General features: G+C 40.0%; 1 protein-coding gene across 1 annotated transcript in view; it reads left to right on the top strand.

Moving 5' to 3' along the window:
• Window positions 1-10180: 10180 nt before the first annotated feature.
• LOC113171446 (neurocan core protein-like) overlaps window positions 10181-15140 on the top strand; it is a 33612-nt gene continuing 28652 nt past the window's right edge. The window contains exon 1 of the mRNA XM_026373797.1: window positions 10181-10539. The gene's annotated coding sequence lies outside the window, so the exon portion shown is untranslated. The remainder of the gene's footprint in view (window positions 10540-15140) is intronic.

Here is a 15140-nt window from a genome sequence, read left to right on the forward strand (position 1 = left end):
AAACATCAATGCACGAAGATTAATAGTATAGTAAAAGTGGAGATGACTTTTGGTTAGTTTAGTCAGTTGTTCATCATAAATACTAAAATACAAATATACAAGAAAAACATCACTTTAATTAATTAATTTATTTTTTACCTATTTTAGTTACTGGATTGGAGTTTTATCCACATAATAATGCTGCATTAGCAGTGGATAGTATAAATAAGCTAACCTAAAACTACAAATTGTCCATTTCATTTTGTCTATTTCAGTCTGAATTATATGTCTGATTCAAGATATAAAGTGACAACTATCATTAATCATGTCCCAAATCCTATTGGTAAAAGTCTAAATAAAAACAAACAAACAAACAAACAAAAAAAACAACAACAAGTTGTGCAGATATGAGAATGACTTTAATCATTCTCTTATCTTTTAACCACCATCTCTTTCTAAGTCAACAACAGGTTCCATAAGAAACACAACCCAGCTGACGTCCAATTTGTTATTCAATTGCTATTTTGTACATGAAATAAAACATTCATCAAATTAAATGTTCAGTACTTGGTGAGGACTCCAATTACTCTTTCAGTGGAGCGACATTGTGTGTTATGTGTGACAAAGGATGAGTGTGTTAAAACCAGTCTGCCCTTTTCAGTTCAGTCTGCTGGGGGAGAACTTTCCTCCTGCTCTTTGGTCTCTGAGGGTAAAAAAGTTCCATTCAGCCACGTGTCCAGTTCACAGTTGCTGCAGTAAAATCCAGGAAATACATAAAACTACTGTCCTTTTTTTATGTCTTTCTCCACTTTTCCTTTTTTTCAATAATTTATTGTTATTTTCATTTTATTTATTTACTCTTTCAGTCACTCGCATTCGTCTTGGTCTTCTCCTCCATGCTGCTCAGGTTGGTGATTTCTTCTGTCTTGTCTGATTTATCTCCTCCCCAACACACTTCCTTTGCTGCCAAGGTGGTAAAGGACTGTTCTGCTCTTTTTAATCCCCGTTCATGCTGCACTTTTACTTCTACTGTATTTTTTTGTACAAATCTATTCAGGGAGAAATTAGAAAAATGTGATTTGCTCAGCAGAAAAGCACAAATGAGGGAAATTATGTGTTTTCTATAGGTTTGTCTTGTACGCACTATTGTGACTATGGAGCATCATGTGACATCAATAATATCCACTAGATGGCCCTATAACATCACTATCTGAGCCAACACACACCATGAATTTTCTTTTTCTTCTTTTGTAAAGTTATTTGTAAAGTCTCACGATTGAATAGATTAAAACATTTTGTCCTTCCACGTTTTCTCAGAGGAACTATATAGGAGATGTTTTCATAAGAGCCATATGGTTTTCATTCCAGGAACCTCTCAAGGATTATTTTACATATTTAATTCTGTCAGTCCAGTGTCATCAAGATGTCTTCCCTGTCAGGGGTGTTACAAAAGTTTGAGAAGCCTTGCTCATCACTTTCTGTCTGCCAGAAGAGTCAAATTGACTCTGAGGTGTAATTTACTGGAACACCAAGGACCAGCTGTAGCAGCTTGGTGCCCTTCAAGAAAGTTCCCCCAAACATTTATTAGCACAGAAGTGACAGCAGAGAGCAAGGAAAGGAGCTGTGGAGTTGAGGAACAGTTGCAGTAGCATTGCAGTGATGAGACCATTAGTGGCACAGTGCTGTGTAGGGAGGTGACAGAGGGCCGAAAGGAGGCGACCTGAAATCAGAACTAAGTGGATGTCAAAGTTCAACACAGTCAAGCTCTGTTGACCTTTTCACCCAGGTGGATAGAGACCAGCCCCACACTGTGATAAGGATTGTTAGCAAGCTGTCCAAGAATAACAGCGTGTGTGTGCGTGTGTGTGTGTGTGTGTGTGTGTGTGTGTGTGTGTGTGTGTGTGTGTGTGTGTGTGTGTGTGTGTGTGTACGCGTGTACAAGCAAGAATAAATATGAATGCACTTTTCCTCTGCTTTAAGGTGTGTGGGTATTCAGTCAAGGACACAACAGTGGTGTAAAGCATGGATGTTTTTGCTGCTGAAAGATTTACAGGCCTGTCTGCACAATCCTCACACCCCTCACCTTGCCAGACGGAAAGTAACAACATAAACACAGACAGAGGAGAAAGATGTGAAGAGTTGATCAGAGAAATGGATGAGCAGGCTGCACCGAATGGCAATGAGGCGTGAAGAGCAACTACACTTAAAATGAATAGACACATATTACTTGGTGGAGACTCAGTTGAGAATATTAATAGACTCTAATATTATTAACTTAATAATAATATAAACTTAACTTATCATTGTAAAGGGTGATACTATATATCACTTAGCTTAAAAAATCTGTTGCAGTTTTCAGGATCGTGTTGTACAAACACAACTACATAACCTGACTCCATATGGCACTGTGTAGCGTTAAATTGCACTCCATGGGCATTGGAGATGCACAATATTTCCAGTGGAGTTTTGTGCCTTAAGAAATATGTTGGATTCACACTGTGTTAATGTTCTGACAAGGCAAATGTGTTGTAATTAGGAAAAACAAACAGATGGACATTTTCATTAGAGGCGTTAAATGTGGGTGTATGTGTGTGAAAGAGAGAGAGGGAGACACACACAGAGGGAGTTCATTTATGTAAGTTTTCAGAGTTAATTTACAGGTTTTGTGACTAAACTCTGCAACAAAACGCTTCTCTGTGAAGCCTTGTGTCATCCTATTACATTTCATAGAGGGCACCCTATTTCCCACCGCTAAATGCTGTGAAATTGTCCTTTATATCCAATTTATTTCAGCATTATTGCCTCATGCTGGAAGGTCTGCTGTGCATGACAGTTTAGAAGCAATCTGTTATAGTTTTTGCATTGTAATTTTTTGTGACTGGCTTCTCCCTCATGGGCTAAAGCTTACACTACCTCACCTAAACAATGAATCACATGCATTTCTATGCAAAACATCCTGCAGTGATTAGAAATAGGTTTAGTACATATTTTTCATTTTAGTGGAGAGGAGTAGTGAGAAGGTATTAGGCTTAATGACAGGTGTTTACTCTGTTTTGAAATACAGTCCTTGAACATAGTGAGGTGTCGCTGGTCGGCACAGTGAGAGAAAGTGGAGCATGTTTTTTAGCAACTTGCTTTCAAATAAATGAGGCTTGGGAACAAAACATATATGAGTGGGGTGATGAAACAGGGTTAAAACTAGAGTTAAGTAGGTTAAGGAGTCTGCAGATATACTAGAACATTTATTGAGCTTACGGCTCCACTGTCAGGGAGGCACAGTGAGGCAATAAGAACGAAACACAGTCTATTATCGGGCAAACTAGGGCAAGTCTTACCTGCAGCGATAAAGAGCTCACCTACTAGTTTAGTTCACTAATTATATTACAGTTTTTATTACTGTGTTAAGTTGATGATGGAATATAAATGAGTTTCAGGACAGAGGAGCAAATGTTCAAACTGTTCACACAGTACTTTCTGAAAGAGGTGCAAGTGGAAGGTGCAGGGCTAAAACTAAACTACTGAACCTGTGTGTAAGACTGGATTGTCTGCTCAGCTATTAAAAGTAAACACAGCAACCCGAAACCTGACTCTGTATAACTAAACTTGAATAAATAAGGTATTACTCATACATAAGTAATGATTATTGCTATTTATTGACAAAATTCAGAGAAGTTGCTCCCATCCAGTCTCTAACTGATGGACGATGGCTGTTTGCAAAACTAAAGTTGAAATTGCTGCACTTTCCCATTTGGTTTTGATTTATGTTTGACCTGTGAACATGAAGACATCAACTGAGGTTCAGATTTTGCTTGTATGTTTGTTTAAGTAAGCATATATAGGATTAATCACTTTGTTAATGTCCATACATTGTTAACAAACATAATAAACCTGAATTCTGTGTTAGTGTTTGTATTTGTGTGTGTGTGTGTGTGTGTGTGTGTAAAGGATAGTGTAATAGCTGAAAGCTTTGATGGTGGAGCTTCCTGTTTTCAAAGCTATGTGGTTTTTATCTGCTGCTGTGAATACAGCAACTGCCACAGATACTGGATGAAAGCAGGAGGAGGAGAAGGACGAAGGCGTGTGACACAGACCACAGATGCATCACAGGAGAGCTCATTAGACACACACACCACACACACGCACCCATTTGATATAATTTTATATCTACACCCCAATCATGCATGAGAATGTACACATTTACACACAAAGACATGTGCAAGTATCAGTGCACACACATACAGATGCTCCTCCACACATGACCTGAATTTTAACTGCCAAGTTAGATCAGTGCTTAATTGAGCGTGTAAAGGTTTTTTTTTTTCTTCAGCGTGTGTTGTTGGGGGGTTGGAGGCATTAAAGCTGTCATGCAGTCTGAATTAAAAGCCCTCGCACATCAGTTGAACTGTAAGAACAGCACAAATGTGCACATAAACATGCTGACTCTAAAACTCAACAATGAAAATCAAAGATCAAAAATCTAAATAAAAGCTTTGCTAAAAATAGTCTCATTCTGTCGTCTATGCACTGAGTTCAAACATTTCTGTTGTCACCATAAAAAGATTTCTGATTTAAGAATTTGCAACTTCTTTTGTTTTCTCCTTTGCTCATCCTTTGTTTGCTAAAGGTCCCTTTGCTGCTATTTATGATCTTTTGTCTTACTAAGTCTCCTCTCCAGGCTGCGAATAAATCGTTTCTCTCCATTCCTGGCTACTATGAAGCAACATTTAGGCTTCTCTGACATGCTTGATTAATCACTTCCCTGATAAAAATTAAATAATAATATGTTAAAGCTCAAGTTAAGGTCAACACTGCAGCTTTGTTTCTGAGTTTTGAGTTTTAATCAGTTGTCATGGTGATGGCTCAGTTGTCATTATGCAACCATATTCAGTAAAGTGTTTTTACATCCAACCCATTGTCTTCAGTGCTGATGCGGATAACACGGCACAAGGTGTTTACAACCCGTTCTCATCACACACCGTCAAATAATGGCGCTTCCCGAGGCGTTATGGTCTGATGTGTGAGACATCCCTTTGATTCCTTTGTTAATTTATGTGTGGCAGTACTTGACACTTACTTTGAGCTTTGACATTTCCATTGGACAGAGGAGGACTGAAACAGATTTGTTGCATTCATTTCCTCCACAACGTGGATTTGTGAGGCTAAGCACAGCAGTGCATTTGTATAAATGCTAACAATGTTTTCATTGTGCTGTCACAAAAATAACATCTTGATGTTTAGCAGATATAATGTTTACTATAGTCATACTCTTCAGTTAGTTAATAATAATAATGAATCCCCTTGGGGAAATTGTGGGTGGACAGCTGCTAGACGGTATGTCAGCGCTACACTACAGGGTTTCAGTGTCTTGTCCAAGGACACCTCAGCAAGCAGCCCGGAGGAACCGGGAATCACAGTTTCTGTGATTCCCGGTTCCACCACTCACCCTGGGGTTCGTAGGCGACTGCTCTCCCCCCGAGCTACTACCGCCCTGTTTGTTAACATGCTAGCATACTCTGCCTGGCCTGTCTCTGAGCTTCCCACTGGATAATTACTGCATTGATGATGTTGGATGATGATATTTTATAGCTGACAACAAGTTATTTGACCCTAATTGATGCAGTTAGAAGCTTCTCATTTCTTAAACAGTCCAGATTTAACCTGTTCCAGAATGATGAGTTCATCAGGTTAAGAAGAGGAGCCGGGTAAAGTGATGCACCCATCATGCCTAGTGTCTACAGTACAAGCCTTTGGGGGCAGTGCTATGATCTGGGGTTGCTGCAGTTGGTCTGTTCTGGGTTCAGCAACATTATGTGTCCAAAGAATGAGGTCAGCTGACTACCTGAATATACCAAATGACCAGGTAATTACATCAATGTTTTTTTTTTCCCTGAGGAAATTATTAGAGTGTGCGACTTTTTTTTAAGTGTATGTTAAATTACCGCAAACACTGACTGTGTTGAGGTTGCTAATGATAGTACTAATAATAATCACCAAATCAGTAGGTTTCATTCTGGTGAACCCTTTTATGTCTTAAGTAAGTTTCACTGCAGTCCATGAGGTAGCCTATTTCAATCTGGACTATTTAGTTAATAAATAAATTTAAGATTTATTAAGTAGCCTTTGAATTGAGACAACCTCCTTGACCTTTGTGTCAAAATATTGTTTACAAGGTTAATAATTAAGGAAAAATACACTGAACTTTTGTGGTTAAAACAACTGATACTACAGTTAACATGTCACTGATTCATTGTCTCAAAGTTGGACTAATAAGTAAAAGACTAGTAAAATAGTCTTTGTCTGTCAAGACACAGTGCTTGCTTCAATTCTCAGAAGAAAATAAAAATTACACCTAATATCTTATATTAAAATGGCAACTTCTATGAAAGAATGTCATAAATTTCAGAGACGTAGAAGGAAAATTTCAGCCAAAGCAAACATAAAACCAGCAGGACTGTGATTAGACAATGTGGAAATATTCCGTGGTTAGCATCAGTGCCCACGACGTCTCCGTGACTTCCTCCACTACTGCCCTAATGCAGCTCAGACAGGGTTCACAAAGTGTGAACAAGTGCTGCATCAGCACAAGGACTCAGTTTTGACTCTGAGATATCCTGTTTCCGTGCTTTTAATGTGGCGGGGTTAATGGCAGCTGTTTGATCTCTTCGCATTTGAGGCATCATCGTAAAAACAAACACATGACAAGTAAGTCTGCCCAGCAAATAATAAGCAAACACAGGATCCTAAACGCACTACACATCTGGACCTGCTAGGGAATCATGATGCCACTGAAAGCCTCATTACCCTCGGTATTTTCCACAGAGGTCAGTGTGTGTTACTTGGCAGTGCTGTTTTGCTCCCGTTAAGATGATATAAAAGCTTTCCAGAAGTCATTTTTGTGCCATCGTCCTCATCCAGCTCCCTTGGGTATTGTGTCTTCTTCATTGTGTGTGGATGGCTGCTTCCTTGCTAAGGAGTGATTGACATTGTTTGTCTGTTTGGCAAGACGCCTGACATTTCCAAAAGTCACAGACTGAGACTGAGCCAAATTTATGTGTGTGTGTGTGTGTGTGTGAGCATGAATTGGTGACTTTGCTCAGTACAGGCGCTGTATGGTATGTATGTGTTGTAAAACTGTAATCCAATATTTAATCTAACAAACTTTGAGCCTCAGATATCTGTTTTAACGTCCTGTGGTTAAATATATCTTCAATATTCATAATTCGGGATATTTTGTCAGTACAGCAGCTGCTCTGCTGCAGCTGTGCGGCTATAAAGCAAATCAAAAAAGCAAAGAACAAACAGTTGATCCCTCAAGTGTGGGATCTCAGGGTGTTCTCACATGTTCAGATAAGCTCCCTCGGGCAGTTCCCCGAGGCCTCGGGGTAAAACTCCCAGAGTTGTGTTTAGTGCTTCAGCTTCTCTTTCCACTCTTCCTTCGTGTTCTGAGGGAGTCAGAGATGCAGTGAGACACAGATAAATAGCCCCTCTCAACCCCACCACCTCTATAGGTCTTTGTTTTTCCCATCACTCTCACACTACTGCTGAGGCCCCATCAGCAAACTTTTCTGTAAATGGGTCTGTTTGTAAAATGAACACAGTGTGTGTACTGCTACTGTATTTGTGTGTGTTTGAGACAGTGACCGCAATTTGCATACATTTTCTCTTTCAGTCTCACATAAGTATTACAAAACACACCATTGTGTTTGGATGCCAACAAAATCAAACCAAGAACTAACGTTTGCAGTTGGATAAGAGTCAAACCCAAATGCGACTATGTTTACACGCTAAATATGATTAAATATGACAACAACGTGTTTCCTGACACATCAAACGGCTTTGTTTAATCATTTGATATTAAGAATTTGGAAGGAAGATTTTTTTAGGTGTTTTGTGTCATTTCTGTAAAACAACTAAAAACATCAAGAGAGCATGACGAAATATTTGGATGATTAAATAACATTTTTCTAGAAGTTGTTTAGCAGGCTCAGCTTGTTATCTCATCAACGTAGTCACTTAGTGCTGCACACACGCACTCAGGTAGATTTATGAGCTGACAAAAACACAAAGCTCTTGTATGAATCAGAGGTGCGTTTATCTTATCTTTGCGCTTATGTTATTGTCAGTACTGCAGACAACAGGTACAAGAGACAATTAGATTATGACCATGACATGTCTACAAAGTAAAATTACAGTAATGGACTGGATCAATACTTGTTATCGGAAACTCGTCGTATGCACTGGAAACTGAACAATGACACCGTGGGCGTAAGAACTGCTCTTAGCTTCAATTCCAGAGGATCAATTTCCCCATATAGTAGATGTTGTTCATTCATTTATCTATCACTATCACTATAAGCTTTATACAAATGGAATGACTAGTCTTAAATGTAGAGAGAGAGAGAGAGAGAAATAGATCTGCACTCTGAGAGTGAAGTCTTCTTCTGGGAGAATATGGTACTGTGAGATATGATGGAGCTTGATTATTAAGTTCTTTATATGTGAGAAAAATTATTTTATAGATTTTACTAATTCCAGTCAGATCTCTGGCTGCAGCATATGGAGGCTTTTTAAGGAGTTACTGGGACAAACTATTAATAGTGAATTATAGTCTAGAAGGAAAAAATGCATGGACTAGTTTTACAGCATCACTTAGAGACAGGATGCTCCTAATTTTAGCAATATTCCACAGGTGGAAGAAGGCAGTTCAAGAGATTTCTTTTATATAGAGTTATGAGATATGTTGGTAAAAATATAACTTTGACATTGCTCACAGTAGACCTTGGTGCCAACTCTATGTCATCTAGAGCAACTGATTAGATATGATTGCATCAGCTCTGAATGTCTCTCTGTTAGAACTACAGGTGGAAACACACAACAGTGTAACGATGTGTCATATTTATGCAGGTGTCTTCACTTTTTGTAAGAAGAAAACCTGAATAATCAAACAGTATGTTTCAGCACAGTTTCTGGGACTTCAAATGTATCCAAACTTTGTGGACTTCAGGTGATACCATCATATTATTTTATGAGAGTTTAATCTTCCAACACCCTTGATATATTTATATTAACAGTGGGTAAAGAGACTGTGTACAGTAATGTGTTATATCATTCAAAAATAGTGCACACTACTTGCTCAGCACCAAACAACAGACCAAGTTAGTGATGAACGTAGTGAAATATTTAGCAGCTAAAGAGGCAGACATTGCAGAGGTTTTCCTGAGGAGTTGGTAGAGTCCAACACAGATCTAAATAGGTAGAAATAATGGACTTGATGGCATCACTCAATGCTCCATATCTACTGAATGTGTTCAATTGGCAATTTGAACATAGCAATAGTTAACTCACAGGGATTTAAGTCTGGATTAAAGTTCAAATGAATGTTGCAAAAAAACTACTATATCAACACTCGCTTATTCTCCCAAACACCAGCACTCTCAAAGGCCCCAATACTCCAAATAACCATAATATTTCAGTGTGAGAAATTAATGAGGTACTTTATTTAAACAAATATTTTGGTTTAAAGTCATTGTGATTACCATGATTAGTGGTTCCATTAGGATTCCTAAACCAACTCCTGCCTCCATTGCACAAGGGAAGATGCATAATTCAAAACCATCTTGAGCACAGAGCAACAGACTGCAGACCTACAGCATGATGAATAACAAAGACACGTCTGCTGCTCTCCTGCCTACTTTATCGTTGAAAGAAATCAGTGCTGCAGCTGAACCTGTGGTCAGGTAGCCTTCGCCAGAGTCGCCATCAGCCACAAACAAGCGTTTTCTGCATTCGCTCTAATGAAGACTGATGCAGTTTGGTTTGTATTGACCTCACTGCAGTGATGAGATGTTGGCTGTTGTCAGGATGAGAAACAAACCTGATTTCACTGAACTCTTGTTACATAAGTTGTACTGGTTGTGTTTAAATGTACAGACACAGGAGGATGTGATGCATGAGAGAGTTCAGACTGTCACTGGGGGCTCATGGGTAAATTATCATTTAACTCGCAGACACCGGATCAGCCTTTGAGGTTTATGTAGAAACCGGATTACAACCATGTGAAGTACGACCATCCCCTTCCTCATCCCCCCCACCCTCCTCCTCCTACACCACCACCACCACCCCTGTTTGAATGGGGGCGCCGGAGCCGTCTGCCTGTCACCGCTTCCCTCTTTGTTCAAACTGATTTTGCTTCTCTCCCTCAGTGTTGCTGCTGTCGAGGAGGGGGACGGAGGGGGAGCCTTGATCTGTGCATGTGCGTGTGCCGGTGTGTGCATCTCCTCCGACGTGTGATGATGAACGGCGCATAGTGCTGCTGCTCACTGAGGTGAGGATAAAGCTGGAGAAGGAGTGAACAGTCGGGCACACACACACACACACACACACACACACTCACCCCGGCGTCTCCTGCCGCCGCAAAGTGCTGTTTCACCCCTTGTTTCGTCGTTTGCCGTCTTCGCACCCTGTGGGCGCTTTTGGAGAGCACCTGCACTGAGGCGCAAAGCTTCGGCTGACACTCCACAGGGTCGCACCGTTCGGACACACGTCGCTTTGTTGGAGAAGGTAAGACTGGAAGCATTCAAATCATCTGCCTCACATGCATGTTTCATTAAATGAATCATTTGGTCAGTGTGTCACATCTCAAGTCACCGGGTGGCAGGAGGCGCCGGAGAGCGCTCAGCTGCTGGAAGACGATATAAAGTGTTTCCTTTTTTTTTTTTTTTGTTTCAGTAAAAACACACGATGGCTGATCAGATCTACTCCTTTTAGAAGGATGTTAGACAGCTTTTCACATTGCTCAACCTTGCAGCATAGTTATATGAATAAGTATTTTCCTCTGTGCCTTCCTTTCAACGCAAATCGCACCCGTTTGGAATATCTTCAATTATTTACCGGTTAAAGCTTTTAATATTAGTCTATATTTACGACCCATGTAGGGGCATGCATAAATCATCAACTCTCCAATCTTGTTAGTATATCCTTTATACGGTTTCACCTCAACAGAGCTTTGTCTTCATCTTACAAGAACTTTATTCTGTGGTTCACCTCGTCTAAATCCTCCTTTGCCGATGAGAAAATGCAAATAAATCCAAATGAGGGACGCCGACATGGGTATCATTTGCTGAGTGATGCCACTGTGAGAGCAAAACTGTGCAGTTGAACAGGTGTTTGTGAAATCTATTATGTAAATCAGAGTCATTTGGTGAACAAACAGCATTTGTTGAATAACTGCCAAAGTCAGATCTTAAATTGGTGCTGCTCCAGAGCTGTCAGCTGGGCGTCACAACAAAGACACTGTATAGACACTGGGTTATTAGTGATCACTGTGTCTACTTCACTTAGTATTTTATCTTTAGTATTGCAGCTCCTTCTGTAAAAATAGGAACAGAAAATGATATAAATACGGTGGTAAGTTTGTGATTTTCTGGTGCCAAGTCGATGCACAGGTCTTTGAAAGCCTTGTATTGATAGCTGCCTGCTCTGTAAACCAAAGGAGGCACAGACAAATCACAGTGAAGGAGGAGAATGGTTTGGGTCACCTTGACAAATGAGCTGTATTGTCTGAGAATATGAGAGCCCCTGTAGCCCAGTAAAGCCTATTCTGTTTCCATTCACCACTTCAGTGTGAAGGAGTCCAAGTCCTTTCTTCTTTGGTCTTGTTAGTGCGCCCACCACCAGCTGTGTGTCAGTGCCATAAAGCAGGATGAGGTTAACTAGGCAACGCTACATTATACACAACCTGGGGCTGAGGCTATGTATGTGTGTGAGAGATAACGCAGAAGTAGAGTCTGTGAAATGAGAGGAGAGAATAGTGAGGGAAGAGGCTAAGAGCAGCTGAAAGTTTACAGTATGCATGTGTGTTTGAAAGAGTGTGTGGGCATCCGTGAGTCCTGGCACACATGCGGTAGTTCTGTGAATGTTTGCGTGTTCATCTGTGTATGTAGATGACTGCGCTCATGCGAGCGGAGGGATCAGAGAGCGGTGTACAGAAGAAAGGAGTCTGATTCTAAAATAGAGTACAAGCTCAGCTGGCTCACGGGTGCTGCTGCTGCACACTTTGCACTCGATTCGCCTCACCATTGTTTATTATGTTTGGCTGCGAGTCGTCTGCAAGTTGAGGAGCAGCTTTGCATCAGTGGAAGATGGAAAAAGAGGCACGAGATGCTTTTAGACAGATGAAATACAGTAGAACTGAATGAAGCCAATTAACTGATTAGCTGACAACTGATTAGCTGATATTAAACAATTTCAAGCAGAAACACCTGAGCCTCTAAATTGTGAAGTTAGTTGATGAAAAGTAGCAACTTTAGGAAGTTTTTCCACATTTTCTAATACTGTACTGCACAAACTAGTTAAATGGGAACATAACGTGCAGATTTATTGTTGCTTTTTCTAAACTGTAGATGAATTAATCATGAAAATAATCATTAGTTGCAGCTTGAAAATATAGTTGCCTATATGTGACATGAAATGAGTGAAGTCAATCAGAAGACACAGTTTGTGATGGCTTGTATGAATACATTTCGAGATCCTCGCTGATGGTTTATATTTTTTCAGTAGAATTAGAAGAGGAAGTTAATTCTCGGTCAGCAGGGTTTGATGCTGCTCTCTGTGGTTTAAAAGTGCCCACTCTAACATGTCACTTAGGTGATTATGGGACCTATTCTCCTCTAATACAGCTAACATGATAGCAATATATGAATGTAAATCAGTAGAAGCACTCAGTTACAGCGGCCCAGGAATGATAAAAATAAGCTTTACCTCTGAGACAGCTGCAGGCTTATGATGCCCTGAAAAGGTGTTGACTGTATTCGGTTCCTATGTCTCACGTTCCTAACATTTCTTCTCATGGCACTTTGCTCCACATGCTTTGGATAAAAGCATCTTCTGAATGACTTAATGTAAATGTGAGTAGTATTATATTAGACTTCTTCTTCTTTATTTTATTTAATGTAAATCATAACTGCTGATTGAACAGTGAACTAAACTGTGAACTAATGTGGGAATTTTATGATCTCTGTGAACTTTGCACTCCGTTTACAGCCAGAGGGGGAACAGGCTTTAGTCTAACAATGACTTAACAGTAACTGGAACAAAAACTGTCCATGTTTTCAGCACTGGACAGCTCCCAAATCTCAGAGCCCAGTGATCTCACCACAAAGTTTTGTCAAATAGAAAAAGAGCAGGGAACAGTTTGCTGGATTTGGACATAAATGTCAAACTCAGCCTCTTTGTCTCTGTCTGGAATATTGAAACGCACTTGCACAGTGTGTCCCCATCCGCCAAAACTTAAAAGAGATTGGACAAACCAGTCCATCAATCAACTTCAGTATTTTAGCCTGGGAGGGACTAAAACAGCCCACCGGGCCAATCATGACGAGCGTAGAAGAGAGCTTCTCCCCCACACAAAGAGAAAGGTCCCTCTCTTTGTGTTTGGGGGCTCTAGTGACTGGTGGAAGACAAATGTTTGGCCTTAGAGCTGGAGAGGAAGAAGCTCCTTAAAGCAAGTTTTATCAACTTCTGCAATGCAGAGGAGATCTGAGTGATTAGTCACCTTGGACGAGATAGCTAATAGTCACGGAGGTTGTGTTCTTTTTTCACTATTGCCACTCTGTTTAAAATATCACCGCTCAGCACATCTTTCTTGTTATTGGTAACTGCTGATGCGAGAATGAGGCACTGGTGATAAACACTTGAAGGACACAGCTCATTCTTTTCTTCCCTCGCCTCGTTGAGATTTCCACCAACTCAGCACATGATAAAAAACAAGGTATTGTTGGATGGAGTACCCAAACCAGGTGTATTATTGAATTTCACTTCACAACTACCTTTTTTCTGAGCACTTTGCCTGTGGATGAAAACATCTGGCCTTATATTAACTGTGACGATACAAGACAAACACTGAGAGAGTGTGTGCGAATGTATAGATTTAATATAGACGGTAGCTGTGTCTCATGCACCTGCGCCTTTATTGGCTTTTTCCCCAAGAATCGACCTCTCGACCTTCACCTTTAACCTCTGGTTTCTTTTAGACCACAGTTGGTGGAGTGGCCACTTACACAGCCCCAGCCACATAGATTTAACCTCTGACCCTAAAATCACTAGTCTCCCCTATAGTGCCACTTACTTATAACATTACGTTACCTACATAGTTTTAGTTCAGAGCTGATTCTGTTAGGCTGCTCCGGTATGAGCAGTAACGAGTACATGTAATAAAACTATTACACCTTCTGCAAAAATAAGTCATTCATAATGAGGAATAAAGAGTCAACTCTGCAGCTTCCAGACAGACACAGTTACCAAGTAGCCAGTGAAAAGCCAGCTGCATAGACAGATAGGAACTCATCACAACTGAAAATAGGACGAAAAGCACAGTAACTGTTGGGCATGCACTCATTAGGTATCCAGAAACATAACTCCTAAAATGCATTATGTAAAAGTCTCTAAAATCCTAATTTGTGACTGTTAGGTTTACAGATTGTGGCCAAAAGGACCAATTAAAATATGTTTTAAAAGGATATTTTAGTTTGTGGTCTTCATAAACATTGTTGTAAAAATACTGCACAGAAACATCACATAAAATGACTTTGTATTGTTTTCAGGTGAGAATGGTGACTCTGACAATTACGAGACAGATGATGGGATGGTGCATAAAGATTCTGCTCTTTTTAGTCATATTATTATTCAATAAGTCAAAATTTAAAGTATTTATTCTATTTGTCTATTGACATTTTGTGTTTGATCCTTTTTTGATCATTACAAAAATGAACAATATCTGGTTTCCATACCCTCTAAAAGCTGTGTTACAATACTGTGTTCTCACATCTTTATATGCACAATAATAAATAGTGCAGCTCCTACATATGTTAATGAAATGCATTTAAATTGATTCTTTTGTCCAACTCGCAGTTGGCAAACGTACACCAAATCTCACATAGCCAAAAGTACACCTTTTCACACGCTCGCACAACAAAACACAAATATGGTGGTGCCAGAAAGAGGCTGAGAATGAAGAGGTGGAGAGAGAAAATGAGCATATCTGAGATCATCTGCTGCAGGTCTGTTGAATGTAGCTCCACAGCAGCTTAATAGCTCTACAGGAAGATCAGAAACAGATGGATGCGATAAGAGCTGTCAGGCTCTCTCAGGTATGAACAAATCAC

The sequence above is a fragment of the Anabas testudineus genome, chromosome 17 (genome assembly GCF_900324465.2).
Source record: "Anabas testudineus chromosome 17, fAnaTes1.2, whole genome shotgun sequence".
NCBI classification, from domain to species: Eukaryota; Metazoa; Chordata; class Actinopteri; order Anabantiformes; family Anabantidae; genus Anabas; species Anabas testudineus.